General features: G+C 45.6%; 1 long non-coding RNA gene across 1 annotated transcript; it reads right to left on the bottom strand.

The window, feature by feature from the left end:
- Positions 1-1,628: 1,628 nt before the first annotated feature.
- On the bottom strand, positions 1,629-17,731 carry LOC142456338 (uncharacterized). The gene is made up of 4 exons (XR_012786066.1): positions 17,617-17,731; positions 10,824-10,874; positions 6,104-6,332; positions 1,629-1,945 (listed from the first exon to the last, which is right to left on the bottom strand). It is a non-coding gene; the product is annotated as an uncharacterized LOC142456338 (long non-coding RNA).
- Positions 17,732-18,409: the final 678 nt, after the last annotated feature.

Here is an 18,409-nt window from a genome sequence, read left to right on the forward strand (position 1 = left end):
ATCACAATCCATACATATATCAATTGTGTAAAGCACATCTGTACATTCATTGCCCTCATCATTCTCAAAACATTTGCTCTCCACTTAAGCCCTTGGCATCATGTCCTCTTTTTTTCCCTCCCTCCCCGCACCCCCCTCTCTCATGAACCCTTGATAATTTATAAATTATTATTTTGTCATATCTTGTCCTGTATGACATCTCCCTTTGCCTACTTTTCTGTTGTCTGTCCCCCAGGGATGAGGTCACATGTAGATCCTTGTAACCGGTTCCCTCTTTCCAACCCACTCTCACTCTACCCTCCTAGTATCGCCACTCGCACCACTGTTCCTGAAGGTATCATCTGCCCTGGATTCCCTGTGCCTCCAGCTCCTATCTGCACCAGTGTACATCCTCTGGTCTAGCCAGACTTGCAAAGTAGAAATCGGATCATGATAGTTGGCGGGGGGTGGGGGGTAAGCATTTAGGAACTAGAGGAAGGTTGTATTCTTCATCGATGCTACATCACACCCTGACTAACTCATCTCCTCCCCTAGACCCCTCTGCAAGGGGATCTCCAGTGGCCGACAAATGGGCTTTGGGTCTCCACTCTGCACTTCCCCCTTCATTCACTATAGTAAGATTTTTTTGTTCTGATGATGCCTTTTACCTGTTCCCTTCATGACACCTTGTGATCACACAGGCTGGTGTGCCTCTTCCATGTAGGCTTTGCTGCATCTGAGCTAGATGGCCTCTTGTTTACCTTCAAGCCTTTAAGACCCCAGACACTATACCTTTTGATATCCAGGCACTATCAGCTTCCTTCGCCACATTTGCTTATGCACCCGTTTGTCCTCAGCGATCGTATCATGGAGGTGTGCACCCAATGATATGATTTTTTTATTCTTTGATGCCTGATAACTGATTCCTTCAGAACCTCGTGATCACACAGGCTGGTGTGTTCTTCCATGTGGGCTTTGTTGCTTCTGAGCTAGATGGCCACTTGTTTACCTTCAAGCCTTTAAGACCCCAGACGCTATATCTTTTGATAGCCAGGCACCATCAGCTTTCTTCACCAAATTTGCTTATTCACCTGCTTTGTCTTCAGCGGTTGTGTTGGGAGGGTGAGCATCATAGAATGTCAATTTAATAGAAGAAAGTATTCTTCCTTGAGGGAGTACTTGAGTGGCGGTCCAACGTCCTTCCGCCACCTTAATACTAAACCTATAAATATAGGCACATAGATCTATTTCCCCATCCTCATATATATTTACATATGTACATGTCTTTGTCTAGGCCTCTATAAATGCCCTTTGCCTCCTAGCTCTTTCCTCTATTTCTCTTGACTTTCCCGCTGTCCCACTACCATGCTCCGTTCTCACCTGGGTTACAGCTATACCTCTTCTTTACGTACCCTTACCCTTAATCATTCCCTACCAGGCCTGCCACTCCCCACTCACCACCAATTTGGATCACTTGTTGTTTCCTTGTCCCTGGGTTTGTTAACACCACTTCCTTTCCCCCCAGCTTCCCCTCTCCCATGTCCCCCCGGAACTGTCAGTCCCGTTGTTTTCTCCTCCAGATTGTTCATCCAGGCTATCTTGTTTAGACAGATCTGTGGAGATAATAACATGTACACAAAATAAGACAGAGCAAAACCAAGCAACAATATACAACAAAACAAACCACTGACAGAGAACAAAACAAAACACAACAAGAAAGAAAAGTTTGTAGTTATTTCAAGGATTGTTTGTTGGTCTTTAGGGGTGTTTTCCAGTCCAGTCTGTTGGGGCGCCACTCCCTGGCCCCAAAGACCACTTTCATCATTCCCTGGGGACCTTGCCACTCCATTCCCTTGCTGTTCCGCTGCACTCCCCCAGTGCTTTGCCTCGGTGTGGAGGGATCAGGTCAGGCGCAGTTCCCACACTGTGTCTCCTTGACTGTGTGAATTCTAACATCATGAATATCCTGAAAAGAATGTAAATTCCAGAACAGTTGATTATGCTCATGTGGAACCTGCACATAGACCACGAGGCATTTGTTCGAACAGAATAAGTCATGTACTGTATGATTTAAAATCAGGACATTTTGCATTGGGTTTGTATCCTTTCATCATACTTACTCAGTCTATGAGCTGAACAAGAATCTAAGAAGCTGAACTATGTGAAGAAAAATTTGGCATCAAGATTGGGAGACGTCTCATTAGCAACCTGTAATATGCAAATACTACAACTTTGCTTACTGGAAGGAAAGAGGATTTGAAGCACTTACTGATGAAGATCATAAATTATATAGCCTTCAATATAGAAGAGACCTCAACATAAAGACCACAAAATCCTCATAAATAGACTTAATTACATAACTACATCAACCACAGCATGAGGAAATAAAGATAGAAAAATAAAGAATATCATGATAAACAGAAAAAATTGACATTGTCAACGTTGCTTGCTTTTTCTTGCAAAACCTTTGTATTGGCTGCTAATATAGATATCCAATTGTTCCATAGTTCAATCAAGTGGTTTTGTACAATTCCTACCACACTCAGTTTCAAAACTTTCTCTTCCTTCTTGAACTCCTTGACCTCTGGGCCCCACCCTCTCCGTCCCTCCCAGGAGCCCTTCCTCTACTTGCTGTCTCTATAGTTTCATTAATCCTGGGGTTCATAAAACCAGAAAAAAATATTGAAAATGTCAACAGGGTTTACCCCCAAAATTTTGTTTTACTTGAATCCACAGTCGGCACTCTTGGAGGCAGCAGTAGGGAAACCAAAGGACAAACTGTTTGGGGAGATCTCTTCAGGGCGCCAAGATGTCCCTGTGGGGACGAGAGTGAGTCTAAGCCGCGCCACGGTGTTTTCAGCAGCCTGATATGCATATGAAACCCGAACAGCTAACCAGGAAGACTGCAGGAGAGTGGATAACTCTGAGTTATGTTGGTGGAGAATGTTGAAAGCGTCATCAACTGCCAGAATAAACAAATCTTTCTTTGGAAGAAGTACAGCCAAAGTGCTCCTTTGAAGCCACGATGACAAGACTTTGTCTCCTGTCCTTGGGACATGTTGCCAAGCGGTCCAGTCCCTGGAGGGAGATAGCTTGCTGGCCAAGGAGCAGGTCAACCAAAAAAAAGGCAGCCACGCAAGGAGATGGGTTGGCACAGTGAATGCAGCAACAAGAATCAAATATAGGGAAGACTGTGGAAATGACGAAAGATCAGGCAGTATTTCAACCAGTTGAATAGGGGGACCCTATGGGGTGGAATCTCTTCGACAGCACCCAACAACAACAACATATTTCTCAACTATTTGCCTTTTTAAAGAAAAATTATGCGTCAATTATGTATGACTTAAAATTAGTATAAAATCATGTTTTTTAAAAAGAGAAGAATATAGGCTGTCACAGAGATATTGCAGGTTCTGTTCCAGACTACTGCTTAAAAGCAAGTCACACAAGTGTTTGGGTTTACCCGTGGACACAAGCATCATGTAAGAAATAAAACCCCACTGCCATCAAGTCAATTCTGACCCATAGCAAGCCCCTGTGGGGTTTCTGAGGCTTTGCCAATATTTGCAGGAGCAGCCTGTCTATTATGAAGCATTCTGGGAATTACCATAATGTGCCCCCGAGATGGAAGCAGCGCGTGCTGTTGTGGGAACGGCACTCGTCTTCTGGCTCAGTACAGGGTTGCCGTGAACCTTCACTTTGTGGAGAAAAGCACTGTTGGCCGGGCACGAAACAGAAACACAACCAACTGAGGTAGGTGCGTCCGGTTTAGTTTTAAACAGCTGACTGGAAGCTCTGTGCTCTGGACGCTTGCTGACTGGTGGGCCTCAGTGGAGGGTGAGTGAAGGGAGACGGATTCAGGGGAAGAAGATCCCGAATTCATATATAATCTACAGAGATCCATTTATCAAGTCGTAAACAGGACAAAGACAAGATTAGCTAAAAAAAATCATCATCTGAGTGGTCGGCAGGAGCACACCAGCGAGAGAGGGGCTGCAGCTGGGGTGCGTGCACGATTGCGATTAGGAACGCTTACAAGATTGGTTCGAGGCCCTCTGACCAGCCTGACTGAGGTTTGACTCCTGACCACATGCCGCCAGTACCCCACATTCATCCAGAGCACGCCCAGGGTGTGCCTTTGAGGACTGGACTGTCCCTGCGCCGCTGGGGGAGTGTTAGTAATCCACTGGTAACACACTCTGCCTGAGGCGGACGATTTTCACCGTGCCCGTCAATGGTCAGGAAGAACATGGAGGTTCAATCTGTGTGGGGACTCTGAATGGATTTAGGGCCCCCATTGGAAACAGTTGTTTTCATTGCACACGCCCCCTCTAGGGGTTTGCTCCTTGGTTTGTTTTACTGGGGCAGGTCAGACTTTCTCCCTGAAGAGTCCTCCAGTCTGTTGTCCAGGAGTACCAGGGTAAGTCAAACGGATTACTAGGAAGGGTCTAGTGTTTGCAGGCCGCGGTTATTCCACCAGCACGTGGCGAGGAATATCTTTGTGATCAGTGGAGGCTACAGGCATATCCTCGCAGCAATGCACTATCTTAGTCTCCTTAGGGTGCCTTCGAAAACTCAGGGTACTTTGGTGCCATAGGGAGAAAAAAAATGTGATTTTGAAGTATGGGCTAGTATAAAATAAAACTTTAAAAACCTCAGCGGACATCTTCCCAAGTCACTGAAACCTTGCTACATGTTTATGGTCATGCTGCCTTACTGTAGCTTTTAGACGGCCACGTGTTTTAGAGAAGTCTAGAAATCGCAAAGACGAATTCAAGGTAGAAAGGATGCCTCAGAAGGCTATAAAGAGCAAAAACAAGAAACAGCTCTCTGTCATTGAGTCAGTTCTGACTCATAGCACCCCTACCGGGCAGAGTACAACTAGCCCTGTGGGTTTCCAAAACTAGAAATCTTTACTGGGGTAGAAAGCCTCATCTTTTTCCCTTCGAGCAAATGGTGGTTTTGAACTGCTGGCCTTGAGATTAGCAGCTCAATGCATAACCACTATGTCATCAGGGTTGCTACATGGAAAGGATGGGGGCAAGTAAGGATGGTTTTGTTCCAAGTAGAAAATAGCCAATTCTTCCTCTTCCATAACATGAAATCAATACTTAATATCTTAAGTAACAGAAAGGAGAAAGGAGGGGGAAAAAGGCACAAGGAAATTGGGAATGACTTTTTTTTTTTCCTAATCATTTTTTTCTCTTTTCTTCTTTTACATTTTATTAGGGACTCCAACAGCTCTTACCACAATCCATACATATACATACATCAATTGTATAAAGCACATCCATACATTCCCTGCCCCAATCATTCTCAAGGCATTTGCTCTCCACTTAAGCCCCTTGCATCAGGTCCTCTTTTTTTCCCCCCTTCCCTCCCCATTCCCCCCTCTCTCCCCATTCCCCCCTCCCTCATATGCCCTTGGTAATTTATACATCGTTATTTTGTCATATCTTGCCCTATCCGGAGTCTCCCTTCCCCCCTTCTCTGCTGACTTTTTTTTTTTTAATGATAAGCCTTATACAACTTTCACTCTTAAAATAATCCACATGCATACATTTGATTATAAAATATAAATCAATTGGATATGATTGTTAGCCACGAAGACAAAAGGAGTAGGATGAACATCTCCTAAATCAATTAACAGAAATCAGGGATTTTTAAAAGCTCATTCATCCAATAGAAAAAGTATCAAGAATTAACCCTTTGAAGTGCTGAAAAAAAGCAATCACCATAGCATCTGCCGTTGAGCGGATCACCCTCCTAGGGGAACCTCGAGGAGCCCCAGTGGTGTCCTAGGTCTGTGAGGGTCTGGGAACCACAAGGTCAGCAATTTAAACCAACCAGCTGCTCCACCGGAGGAGATGTTGAAAAACGACAACTTCCCTTTTTCAGGTTTTTATTTTTAAAAAACATTGGCTTCTGTGATTTGGAGGAATACTTTTTGGCTTGCCCTCATATAAATCTGGCTGCTGGCATTCTGGGAGCTATGTGTAAACTTTCCCTTAATCCCCGTATTCAGATAACGCCTCACCCTAAGCCCAGAGCCTCTCTCGCTCAGTTTCCCTGGTTTCACCTGCTGTCTGTTGTCAGGAAGGAAAGGGTCGCCACCCAGCTTTACCTGTTCCTGATCCAGACTTTCGACCAATCTTCGTGTTTGCAGGCTACCCTCCTCTCTGCTGCCGCCTCTGGTCCTCCGCAGTTTGGGGGTCCAAGTCATCTTGCTTATTATGAGCGTCTTCCCTTCCCTTCCAGCTCCTCAGGCACTTGGCTATCAGCTGTCTGTTGTCCTGTGCCCATTACCATGGGTCCATGCGTACTGGGCCATGGCTAGGCCTGACACTGAAACACTTAACCATAAACATGGAACGTTAAGATGCAGGCAAAGAAAGGTTTCCTAACTTAGGCACTCAAGAATTTGGGGGCCTAAAAGCAAGACCCAGGCAAGCTGGCATGCAGTGACAAACATGATTTCTTTGGTGTTACCACAGTATTGTTGTTTTCATATGTCGATGCGACTCATCTGGCCAAGGGTGGAATAACGACCTGGGAGCACTGTTTTGAGTCTCCTCAGGTGTGTGGACTGTAATAGGCCCCAGCATCCTGGGCAGGTGAGGAATGGAAGGGGAGCACTGAGAATTAACACTCACTTAAGAGGTATCCTTTGTCAACGGGAGGGCTTGGAAAACCGTTTTTCTGGAAAAGGCTAGGCCATAGGTGTCTTAGATGCTGCAGCTCATTGGAGTTCTGCCCCTTGTATCGGGGGCTCATCTCTGCCATTGCAGAGAGAAGGCAGGCATACACCGCATGGAGCCAAATGCCTGGACTGCGCTCCAATAAGACTGAATTTACTAAATGAGACAGTAAGCCGGCTTTCAGCCATGGACGGAAGTTAGCTGACACCTGGCCTAAGTGTTTCCCGTGCCCCTGTCATGAATGATAGTGCTTGGGAGAGAGCCGCTTAGTGTCTATTATTTTCAAGTTGCACTCCTAACTGAAGACAGGTGTTTCTTCTGGCCTCTTTTGCGGCTCTTCGTTGCACTGTATCTTTGGCTTTGTGGGAGCCCTGGTGGCACAGAGGGTAAGTAAGTGCTGGGCAGCTGGAGCCCTGGTGGCACAGTGGGTGAGTGCTGGGCAGCTCGTGGTTGAAGGAGAGAAAGATGAGGCATTCGCTTCCATCTGTTTCAGCCTCAGAAACCCGACGACGGGGTTTCTCCTCTGTCCCACACAGCCACTGCAAGTCAAGTCGATGCCACAGCAGAGTGTGTGTGTGTGTGTGTGTGTGTGTGTGTGTGTGTGTGTGTTTTCAGATAATCTGCCCTTTCACTGTAGTTACATTACCTTGAAGTGTCCTTAGGATGTGTCAAGGTGTGGGTTTTGTTTTACTTGTCTAAGAGGATGAGAGGGTTTTTCAAAAACTACGTGAAAAATACCATTATCCTCTGATTCCATTTTCCCTGAACTTTTGGAAGCTTTCCTCTTATGCTAATCTGAAGAGTTGTATTGGCTAAGATTAGATTGAGCTGCAAAACACCAAGAAAGTGTGTTTCTCTCCTCTGTAAAAGTAAGATAAGATACTATCTGGTTGCTCTGCTATGCAAGACCTCAACTCTATGGAGCAAAACAATAGTGGCATCTCTGTTCCAGGCGGAGCCCTGGTGTCTGCTGTCCAGGTTGGGCTGCTTTGCCCAAAGCCAGCATTTAGAAACCACCAGTCGCTCCAGCCCCAAGAAAGTTGGGGCTTTCTACTCCCATAAGGCGTTGCAGTCTCCGAAACCCACAGGGCAGTTCTCCTGTCCTAATCAGCAGCTCAGTGGTAGTGAATGAGGCATTCCAGACAGCAGCAGAGAAGGTATGAAGAAACCGGAAAGGACGCAAATAGCCTGGCTCTTCAGGAAAGTTCCCAGACACTGTCACAACCCCACAGCCCCAGCCCAATGCCACTGAGTCAGCTCTGACTCATAGCGACCCAAATAGGGTTTGTGAGGCTGTAAATCCATGTGGAGGCAGACAGCCTCATCTTTCCCCCGAGAAGCAGCTGGTGGGTTTGACGCAACAATAGATTTCCCTTGTGTCCCAATCACTGAGCTGGTCACGTGGCTGGCTCCATCTGTGACGGAGGCCTCGCCCTCCTGGCTTCCTCAGTGGGCGGCGGGAAGAAGTGTTTGCCATACCAAAAAGTTGGTTAGTTTTGATTGGGGAACTAAAGACCATATTCCTTCCTTGTCAAGTTCGGTCATTCCATTTCCAGGGGCAGTGTTCTTAAAGAAACGTTTGGTGGGACAAGCCCCATTGCACTCGCCACTTTCTCCTGTATTCTCCCCATGCAGATGCAATGCCTGGAGCTACCCGAGCCACCTTGCAGCACGGAAAGAGAAAGCATGAAAGCCATTCAGTGTTCAGGAAGGTAGGAAGCAACGGCCCATGTGTTAGCATGACTGAGTAGTTAAACCAACACTTACAAAGGGTTTCCTCTAGGCCAGCGGTTCTCAACTGTGGGTCGTGACCCCTTTGGGTCTCGAATGACCCTTTCACAGGGGTCACCCGATTCATAACAGTAGCAAAATAACAGCTATGAAGTAGCAACAAAAATAATTTTATGGTTGGGCGGGGGGGGTCACCACAACATGAGGAACTGTATGAAAGGGTCACAGCATTGGAAGGTTGAGAACCACTGCTCTAGACTTATGTGAACTGAAGACAACCCAATTTGTTTAAACTACTAGCAGTCAGTTTCTTCTTTCTTGAAGGCAAACTCATTCCTGATCCATGTAAGCAAAGGTCCTCTTGTCTTGTTACTTTTAATTTCTGCATAATTTCAGACTTAAAGAAAAGTTGCAGTAGCACAAAGAATTTCCCAAATGCTAGCATTTTACAGCGTTCACTCTGTCACTTCTCTCCATCTCCATGTTCATGTCTTCTAAGCCATTTGAGATCAAGTTGATATGATGTCCCTTCTAATAAACTTCAGATTCATGCCAGAAAAAAAACCAAAACAAGTTTGAAAACATAGGCACAGTGTAATGATTAAATCAGAAAATTAGCCTGGCTACAATACTATGCCCCTCCTCGCTCTTGACATGGTTGGGTTCGTTATATGAAAAACTGCCATGTGCCAATATGGAGGATGGCCACATCAGGTCACAACTGTAGAGTGAGTACATCGTTGTCACCACAGAACCATGGCCCGGCCAAGTGTGTACCAGACCACAAGAGCCCGCATCGCTCTCGCTCACCCCGCAGTGCATTGTCAATGTGCAAAAGAGTCGGTGGGAGACTATTTACCGTGGTCAGAAATGTGCGCTGTTGGATAGCGAGACACCTGATAGTGAGGGATCGGTGCATGTTAACTAATCTGCTGTTGCTCATTGCCGTCAAGCTGATTCTGACTCACAGCCACCTCGTGAGTCAGCGTCGCGCAGAGCCCTAAGCCTTCTCTTCGGTGCTACTGTTGCGTTGGCTTGGACCACTGACCTTTAGGTCAGCAGGCTGGGACAAGATGTCGGTAGCACATAGGTGCCTATCTGAAGGGATTATTACAGTGCTTACCAGCTCTCTCGGCCCCTTCTGCGCAGCCAAGGAAAGCGGCAAGGCCAGTGAGTGTATGCCGTTGTCAGGGCTTTGTTGTTGCTTGTTAGTTGCCCAGAGTCTGTTGTGATCAAGGCGACCCACCCGTGCAGAGTCGAACTGGGCTCCAGAGGGGTTTCAGGCTGTGACCCCTGAGAAGCAGGGTGCCCTGTTTGTGTGAGCAGTGGCTCGGCCTCTGTCTTCTGGGACTTTGAGAATTTCGGGACTGACAGCTCAGTTACTTTGCCAATGTCTCTTATTTGGGGGTTGGTCTGCTGTTTCCCCCATGATGGATTTCAGATTATGCATTTCAGGTAGGATGGCATAGAAGTGACGTTGTGGTCTCTGTTCTTCCTATCAGGAAGCACATCGTGTCAATTTTTGCCATTATTGATGTTAAACTTGGATCATTTGGGTAAAGGGGGATGTTTTCCAAGTTTCTCCAATATTAACTTTTAAAAAATGTCCCCTTTGTAATCATTAAGGATCTCAAGGGGTGATGCTTTGAGACTGTGTGAATATGCCATTCCTCAACAAACTTGCAACCACTAGTATTAGCACCCACTGAGGATTCTTGCCTGCCACACATTCATTTATGTATTTATCTCAGACGCGTATTGTATCCAGTAAGCTATAATCTATCACGCTCATTATTTGAGTACTTAAATTATTCTACATTTGACCTTTTATTGTTATAACTGCTATTTTATTTTACTTAGTGAATACATTTTTATTTCATTTTAAGAAGAGGCTGGAGGCTAAGAATGGCTATCTCATCCTAGGTCAAAGCCAGTAGGATCTGGTTGCAGGGGCGCTGCTGCATAGCGATCCAGTGCACTCCTTTTCAAAGCTACCACTCAGGGCAGCGCTGGATTAAAAATCGCCCAGGAGCTGAGTTGTTCAGGGTAGGTAAAGCCAGAGGAGTTTTTCATTCTGGAGCCTAGCTTTGACCTTCAAGGGGCTCCTGGGCCTGTTTGACGTGTCCTGATCCTTTTATTTTTTGGTGTTTCTTCCCTTCTGCGCATGTGACATGTCAGGCCTCTCTTATACTTTAGCTGCCCGGGAGCCCTAGTCCTTTTGAGTGAAGAAAGAAAGAGAGAGACAGAGAGAGAAGGAAGGAAGGAAGGAAGGGAGGGAGGGAGGGAGGGAGGAAGGGGTGTTTGGGGCACTTGTTCTCTTTCATTCCTTATCTTGTGGTTGGCTTTTTGTGGGAGAAGTTATTCTTTCATTCTTGTCCTCTCATTCATTCTATCAGGTGCCTTCTCAACCTTTACCTCCAGGTTTTGCTTCCACCATTCAGATCACTGTGCTGCTTGCCATTATACCTATACAAACAAAAGCCAGTGATTATGAGCAAGTTCAATAAGTTTATCAAAATTCTAAAATATATATAATTACCTAGCCAAGGAGCAAGAACATTCAGACAGAACAACTATCTGAAATTTAAAACAAAAAAATTTTAACCAGTCATTTTGGGGCACATGTAAGCCACAAAAGTACTTTTTTTTTTTCACTTTTGCTTAAAGGGGGCCCAGGTGGCACTGTCATAAAATCGTTGCACTGCTAACCGTCAGGCCGGTGAGTCAGGCCCACCAGCCAGAGAGATCAATCAGGCTGTCTGCTCCCATAAAAATTTACAACCTACAAAACCCTATACAAGGTCGCTATGAGTCAGAATTGACTGGTTGGCAGTGGGTGGGAAGAAGGATCCCTGGTGGTATTAGTGGTTTCATGCTTTGATGCTAAACAAAAGGTTGGTAGTTCAAGCCCACCAGCCACTCCTTGGAAAAAGACATGGCAATCTGCTTCCATAAAGATTTGTAGCCTATACAGGGCTGGCCCCAATCGGAGTCAAACCGACCCCTCCCTAGAAGTCTGTGCTACAGAGGACAGCACTAACCTACAGGTGGGGGAGGGAGACCAGCATGCCACAACCACACAGATGTAAACCAAGAAGGAAAAAGAGAGAGTGAGAGTCTAGACCCTATATTGACACACCAGGCCTGGAGGACGCTGTCCCTGCACAGAGAGGACCGTAGGGCCAACAACAGCTCAAGACATGATGTCCCCTCACTGGGGCATACAGTGACAGAGGACGATACTGGGGACACACGGTGGGGAGTGAGTCTGATCCGAACCCTCCACATTGGCGCGAACCAAGAAAGGAACATAACAGAGCAGAAATGGATGCAAAGCCAAGCCACAAAGCCCCTGAGGAGCCCCCCAAATAGATTTCAGGTTAGGAAGGGCAGTTCCCAGAACACCTCCAGGACCAGTGGGGAGATAGTCATAAAGGTCAGCTGACAGACCTGGAATCATCTATGCTATGCTTTTTCATTTTTTTCTTTATATATATCTTTTCTATTTCTTCCCCCCTTCTTATTCAATTTTTTAATTTTCTTTTTGTATTGTCTATGTTATTGTTGATTTGCCTACCTATATAAGATATGCATGGGAAGCAAGCCTGAGGAGAAAGCAATGGGACCGACAGTTCTGAAGGGACATGGGGAGAGGATGAGGCAGGGAAAGGGAATGGTGAGCAAACAACGCCATAGATGGGGGAACAACTAGGGAATTAAAATCAATGAGGAGGAGGACGTAGAGATCCTGGAGGTATTGGAGCAACAGCAACGTAGCCGAGAGGAATTACTAAGAGGCAGAAGAAGGGCAGGCGTGATGGTGGGAAAGGAGGAAGGTAAAAAGAAACAGAGGAAAGCTCTAGGAAGTAAAATTCTGGATAAAGAGAGGTTTAAACATAGATGTGCACGTATGTAAATATATTAATTTCTAAAAATGGAGGTATTGGTATAGGTACATATATTTATATGGCAATACATTGTGGAAGTGGATGGGCTTTGGGCCTCTGCTCAAGCCCTTCTCCAACGCAAGAAGACTTTGTTCAAACAACCTGGCATTCCATGACAAACAACCTTCCTGGCACAATCACTGAAGACAAAATGGCTGCATAAGCAAATGGGGTGAAACAAGCTGATGGTGTCCGGCTATCAAAAGATACAACATCTGGGGTCTTAAAGGCTTGAAGGTAAACAGCGGCCATCTAGCTCAGAAGCAACAAAGCCTACATGGAAGAAGCACACCAGCCTGTGTGATCATGAAGTGTCGATGGGATCAGGTGATAGGCATCAGAAGACCCAAAACAAACAAACAAAAAATCATGCTGTTGAGAACGAGGGGGGGTCACAGCAGAGACCCCAAACCCATCTGTAGACAATGGGGCATCACCTTACAGAAGGGTCACAAGGAAGGGATGAGTCAACCAGGGTGTAGTAAAGCACTGATGAAACACACAGTATTCCTCTGGTTTTTTGAGGCTTCCTCACATGACCCCAGGCCTGCCTTTCACTGAGGGCTAGACCAGAGCATGTGCACAGGTACAGATAAGAGCTCAGGACACATGAAATCCTGGTTAGATAAACCCCTCAGGAACAGAGATGGGAGTAGCAATATCAGGAGGGGAAGGGGAAGGTAGGGAGGGGGGGGGGCAAGGGAAGAAATTGTGGGGGAAGGGAGACAGCAGTTAGTGTAAGATATTAAAAAAAGCAATTTATAAATGATCAAGGGTTCATGAGGGAAGTGGGGTAGGGAGAGGGAGAGAAAAAAATGAGCTGATACTAAGGGCTCAATAGAAAGAAAATGTTTTGAAAATGATGATGGGAACAAATGTACAGACATGCTTGACACAATGGATGGATGTATGGATTGTGATAAGAGCTGTATGAGCCCCCAATAAAATGATTTAAAAGAAAATAATAAATTTTTATTTATCAAGGTGTCACTAGGGTGGGAGGAAAGGTAAAAAGAGGAGCTGATACCAAGGGCTCTAAACATTTAGAATGTAAATGTTTAGAAAATAATGATGGCAACATATGTACAAATAATGCTTTATAAATTGATGTATGGATTGTTATGAGCTGTAAGAGCCCCCCATAAAATGATCTTTTTTTAATTAAAAAAATTTTGTTATTATAGTTTGCATCAGCCAGCCAGGTTCACTTCAGCTCCTTCACTGCCAGACCTGGGGCAGAGACTGCTCCAGCTTCTCGGCCTTCTCCTTGTCGGTGATGACCAGGGTGTAGAGTTACCTGCTATGCGTACCTTGCACTTCACGCTGTCCTTGCTCTTCTTGATCTTGACGGGCTCGGTGTCCCTTTTGCCACACTGTGAGCAGGAAATCCTTGCTCTCTTCAGTTTTGCGAGGCATGGCGACAAGGCGCGTACTGGCACTGGCTGGGACACTCACAGCAAGCCCATAAAATGATCTTTAGAAATTTTTTTTTAAAGATTTGTAGCCTCGGAAACCCTAGAGGAAGTTCTGCTCTAATGGCTTTGGATTTCCGTGTTTGTTTGTTTGTTTGTTTGCTTCCTTGTTTAAGAAATAAAAAGCCAAACCAAACTCACTGACTCATAGTGACTCTACAGGACAGTTTAGGACTGCTCCTGTGGGTTTCCGAGACTGTAACTCTTTCCAGGAGTCGAAAGCCTTGTCTTTCTCCCAGGAAGCAGCTGGTGGTCTCGAACTACTGACCTCCTGGTTAGCATCCAAACACATAAACAGGAAGCCACCAGGGCACCTGTTGAAGAAATAGTTACCATTTATGGAAAGCTTAAAATCAGGCTCTATTCTAGCTGCCTCCTTGTCCAACGTCTCACAGATTGTGGTGTGTCCCATGGGATAGGACCTTCCCAGATGGCTAACAGCAGCTTCCTGAGATGTGAAAGGGCTAGCGCTGCCTGGTCAAATATTTTATTTAAGAAACGTTAGGTCACATGAAAGCCCTGGGTCGGCAGTTTGAAACCACCAGGTGTTTCTCAGGAGAAAGACAAGGCTTTGTATTCCCAGAACAATCCCACAGAATCCCACAGGCGCAGTTCTACTTTGCCCTGTAGGATCGTTATGAGTAGGAATCGACTCAATGGCAGTGAGATCACAAGATGTTAAACAGGTTTCTTGACTGTGGGACTGCGAAGAGTTTGTTCGTATGTTGTTAGGTGTTGGGATGTCTACGGGATGGGGACCATAACACCTCTCAAACTTTCTTGACACGTACTTGCTGGCCCAGTGTTCCACGAGATCTGTTGTTCTCCCTGCCCTCCCCCCACAACCTCCCACCCACCCACTGCCACCAAGTTCATTCTGGCTCATGGCCACCGTATATGACAGGGTAGACCTGCCCGTTAGGGTTTTAGAGGTAGTAAATTTTAAAAATCATTTTATTGGGGGCTAATACAACTCTTATCACAATCCATTGTGTCAAGCACATTTAAACATTTGTTGCCCTTATCATTCTCAAAACATTTGCTTTCTACTTGAGCCCGTGGTATCAGCTCTTCATTTTTTCCTCTTCCTCCCTACCCCCCCATGAACCCTTGATAATTTATAAATTATTATTTTGTCATATCTTATACTGTCCGACGTCTCCCTTCACCCACTTTTCAATTTTCCATCCCCCAGGGACGAGGTTATATGTAGATCCTTGTAATCGGTTGCCCCTTTCTACCCTACCTTCCCTCCACCCTCCAGGTATCACCACTCTCACCACTGGAAACACAGGTAATCCAGGTCCCTTCAGGACCATTCATCCTGGATTCCCTGTGTTGCCAGTTCCTGTCTGCACCAGTATACATCCTCTGGTCTAGCCAGATTTGTAAGGTAGAATTGGGATCATGATAGTGGGGGTGAGGGTGAAAGCATTTAAGAATTAGAGGAAGGTTGTATGTTCCATCATTGCTACCCTGCACCCTGACTGGCTTGTCTCCTCCCCACGACCCTCCTGTAAGGGGATGTCCAGTTGTCTATAGATGGGCTTGGTCTATAGAGGGGCACTTCACACTGCCCCTCATTCTCAATGATAGGATTTTTTGTTCTTTGATGCCTGATACCTGATCCCTTCAATACCTCATGATCACAGAGGCTGGTGTGCTTCTTCCATGTGGGCTTTGTTGCTTCTGAGCTAGATGGCCGCTTGTTTACCTTCAAGCCTTTAAGACCCCAGAAGCTATATCTTTCGATAGCCGGGCACCATCAGCTTTCTTCATCACATTTGCTTATTCACCTGCTTTGTCTTCAGCAATCATGTCAGAAAGGTGAGCATCATGGAATGCCAATTTAATAGAACCAAATATTCCTGCATTGAGGGAGTACTTGAGTGGAGGCTCAAAGTCCATCTGCTACCTTAATACTAAACCTATAAATATATGCACATAAATCTATTTCATCATCCTCACATACAAATACATTTACATATGTGCATGCCTGTATTTAGACCTCTATAAATGCCCTTTGCCTCCTAGCTCTTGCCTCTATTTCCTTTGACTTTCCTCTTGTCTCACTATCATGCTCAGCCTTCATTTGAGTTTCAGTAATTCATCTTGGTTACATTAGCCTTGATCACGCCCTATCAGGCCTCTTACCCCCTCCTTGCCACTGATTTTGGATCACCTGTCCCGAGGTGGGTTAATGGTGCTTCGGAAGTGGTAAATCTGTTTGGAAGCAGTCTCATCTCTGACCTGCAGGTGAGTATGAACCACAGATCTTTCAGGTTTGTGGCCCAATGTTTAGCCCACTGTGCCACCAGGGTTCCTGATTCTTCCCCCCACATTCTGTAAATCCGTTCCACCTGAGTGCCCCTGGGGTTCATCCTCCGCTTCTCTTCCTGACAACCACAGCCTCCTCAGACCAGCAAACCTCTCACCACCAGGGACCTTAATTGGTCTACAGGGTATCACCCGGGGTCCCAGCAGAACACAGATGGCACATTCAAACCCAGTCATTTGAAGAGACGTTAATAAAGAGAGAGGACAGGGTTTAGGGATAACCCGTGGGACTAGTTACCGCTGGAATCATTTGCAGATTAGGCCGAAAGGGCTGTACAAAAGGATTACTTATCCAAACCAGGAGAGCAAGCGGGAAGGGCAGTATGGTTCTGTGGTCAGAGCTGTCTGACCGGTGCTCAGGCTTTGATAAGGAGAAGCAACCGATTCTCAGTGCCCAGGCAGCATCCACCCGACCTCACTTCCAGACCTCCAGTCTCCTGGTAGTGCTCTTTTTGGTGAAACCCAACCAGAAGCGGGAGGGAGACGGCGATACAGTCCATGTGACTGGCTTGGCAGAGCACAGCGCGAGTTGACGATGAGGAGAAACAAATGGAAGGCCTCCAGTACATGTCTTGAGTCTCGGCCGCCTCCTCATCAGTCCTCTACATTGGAGCAAGTATGCTTTCTAAAGCCCAAATCCGACCATTTCTCATGATTCTTCTCAATCCACAATTGCTCCCCCTTGTTCTTAGAACCAAATCAGTCCTTTAGTATTACTTCATGGCAACCAATTGTTATTCTCTCTTCTAAACTATACCTTCAGTCACGCATAATGTCAAGTCTGTAACTTGAAATCAGTTATGTGGGAGTGACAGACTTGCAAATGCTACCAATTAGGGTACCTTGTTTTCCCTTTCAGAGAGGCATATCGAAACATAGAAGGAAACCTGGTGGTGCAGTGGTTAAAGCACATTACGATGAACCAAAAGGCTGGTGGTTAGAGCCCCCCCCCCCCCCATGCCTGTGTAGGAGAAAGGTGTGGCGGTCTGTCTCATAAAGATTGACAGCATTGAAAACCCCACGAGGCAGTCCTGGTCTGCCAATAGGGGATGCATGAGTCAGAATCAATTCAGCAGCAATGAAAGTTTTGATATATTAAGATTAAATTAGTTTACTTTAAAAGTTTCATTGTGAGCTCAGTATTTTCTCTTAATATATCCTAGCTCTTTTCATTGGAAAATCCTGAAAACAACAATCAACCCAGACTATAATTCCTCAATCATATTTCCCACTATAATCAAACACATTACACATCTACGAGGCTCATAATGACTTAAAAACCAGCAACCAAACTCCTTTCCCATCTTTGGAAGCTGCTCAGGAGGCAGCAAGTGAAGGGAGAGAATCAGCATCCATCACCTTTTCCTGAATGTTCCTCACGATTGAAAAAAAATCTATCAAGGTACAGATTTCTTTTTAGAGTTCTACATGATAGATGGAAGAGAATATTACCATTTTGCAGCTTCTAGGAGGGCAATTTGTGCAGTCGTTTCTGAATCCATATGATCTGTGATGAGAAACGGATGGGAGTATAACCAACGGGTCAAACTGGCAACATCTGAACCCAATGACGTCTTTACGTCACAGAAAGAGAAGGCCCCAGAGTGATGCAACAGGAAGTAATCCATCAGGTCTGAAATGTTCTTGCCAAAAGACTGAAATGAATCTCATCCCCAAGGATACACGAAGAAACTTCCGAGTGTAGAAACGCTACTGGACCAACATCAAATGAAGTGTAAGGAAAACAAAACAAAACCCAGACGAAAGAGGGAGGAGGGCTGTATAGATTAAAGAAACCTATCAACTAAAATGTAACATGTGCACCGGGTTTGGCACCAAGCTCAAAACTAGTTAAAAATTTAGAAGGTGACTGGAGAAATGTTTGGTATTTTGAGATTATTTTTGAGATGTTATAATGACATAGGAATTCTTTTCCCCCAGCCTTATTGTCACGAGTCCGAGTTCCCCTTCTGGGCACTGTTTCTAGCTTTGGAGCTGGCAGTGCCGCAGTGGGCGGCCCCTTGTCAGCACTGTAAGGCAGTTAGTTAGCCGCATCCCTGGTCTCTACCCACTAGAGGCAGCGCCCCCTGTAGTGATAATTAAAAAATTTTTTTCCAGGGGCAGGGAAACAATTCCCTGCTGAGAGTCACTATGTTCAGGTTAAATACTGAAGATACTGTGGTTAAAATCTGAGCTCTGTGTCAAAAGAACCCAGGGGTGGGGGTGGGGGGAGGTAGACACAAAA

The sequence above is a fragment of the Tenrec ecaudatus genome, chromosome 9, assembly GCF_050624435.1.
Source record: "Tenrec ecaudatus isolate mTenEca1 chromosome 9, mTenEca1.hap1, whole genome shotgun sequence".
NCBI classification, from domain to species: Eukaryota; Metazoa; Chordata; class Mammalia; order Afrosoricida; family Tenrecidae; genus Tenrec; species Tenrec ecaudatus.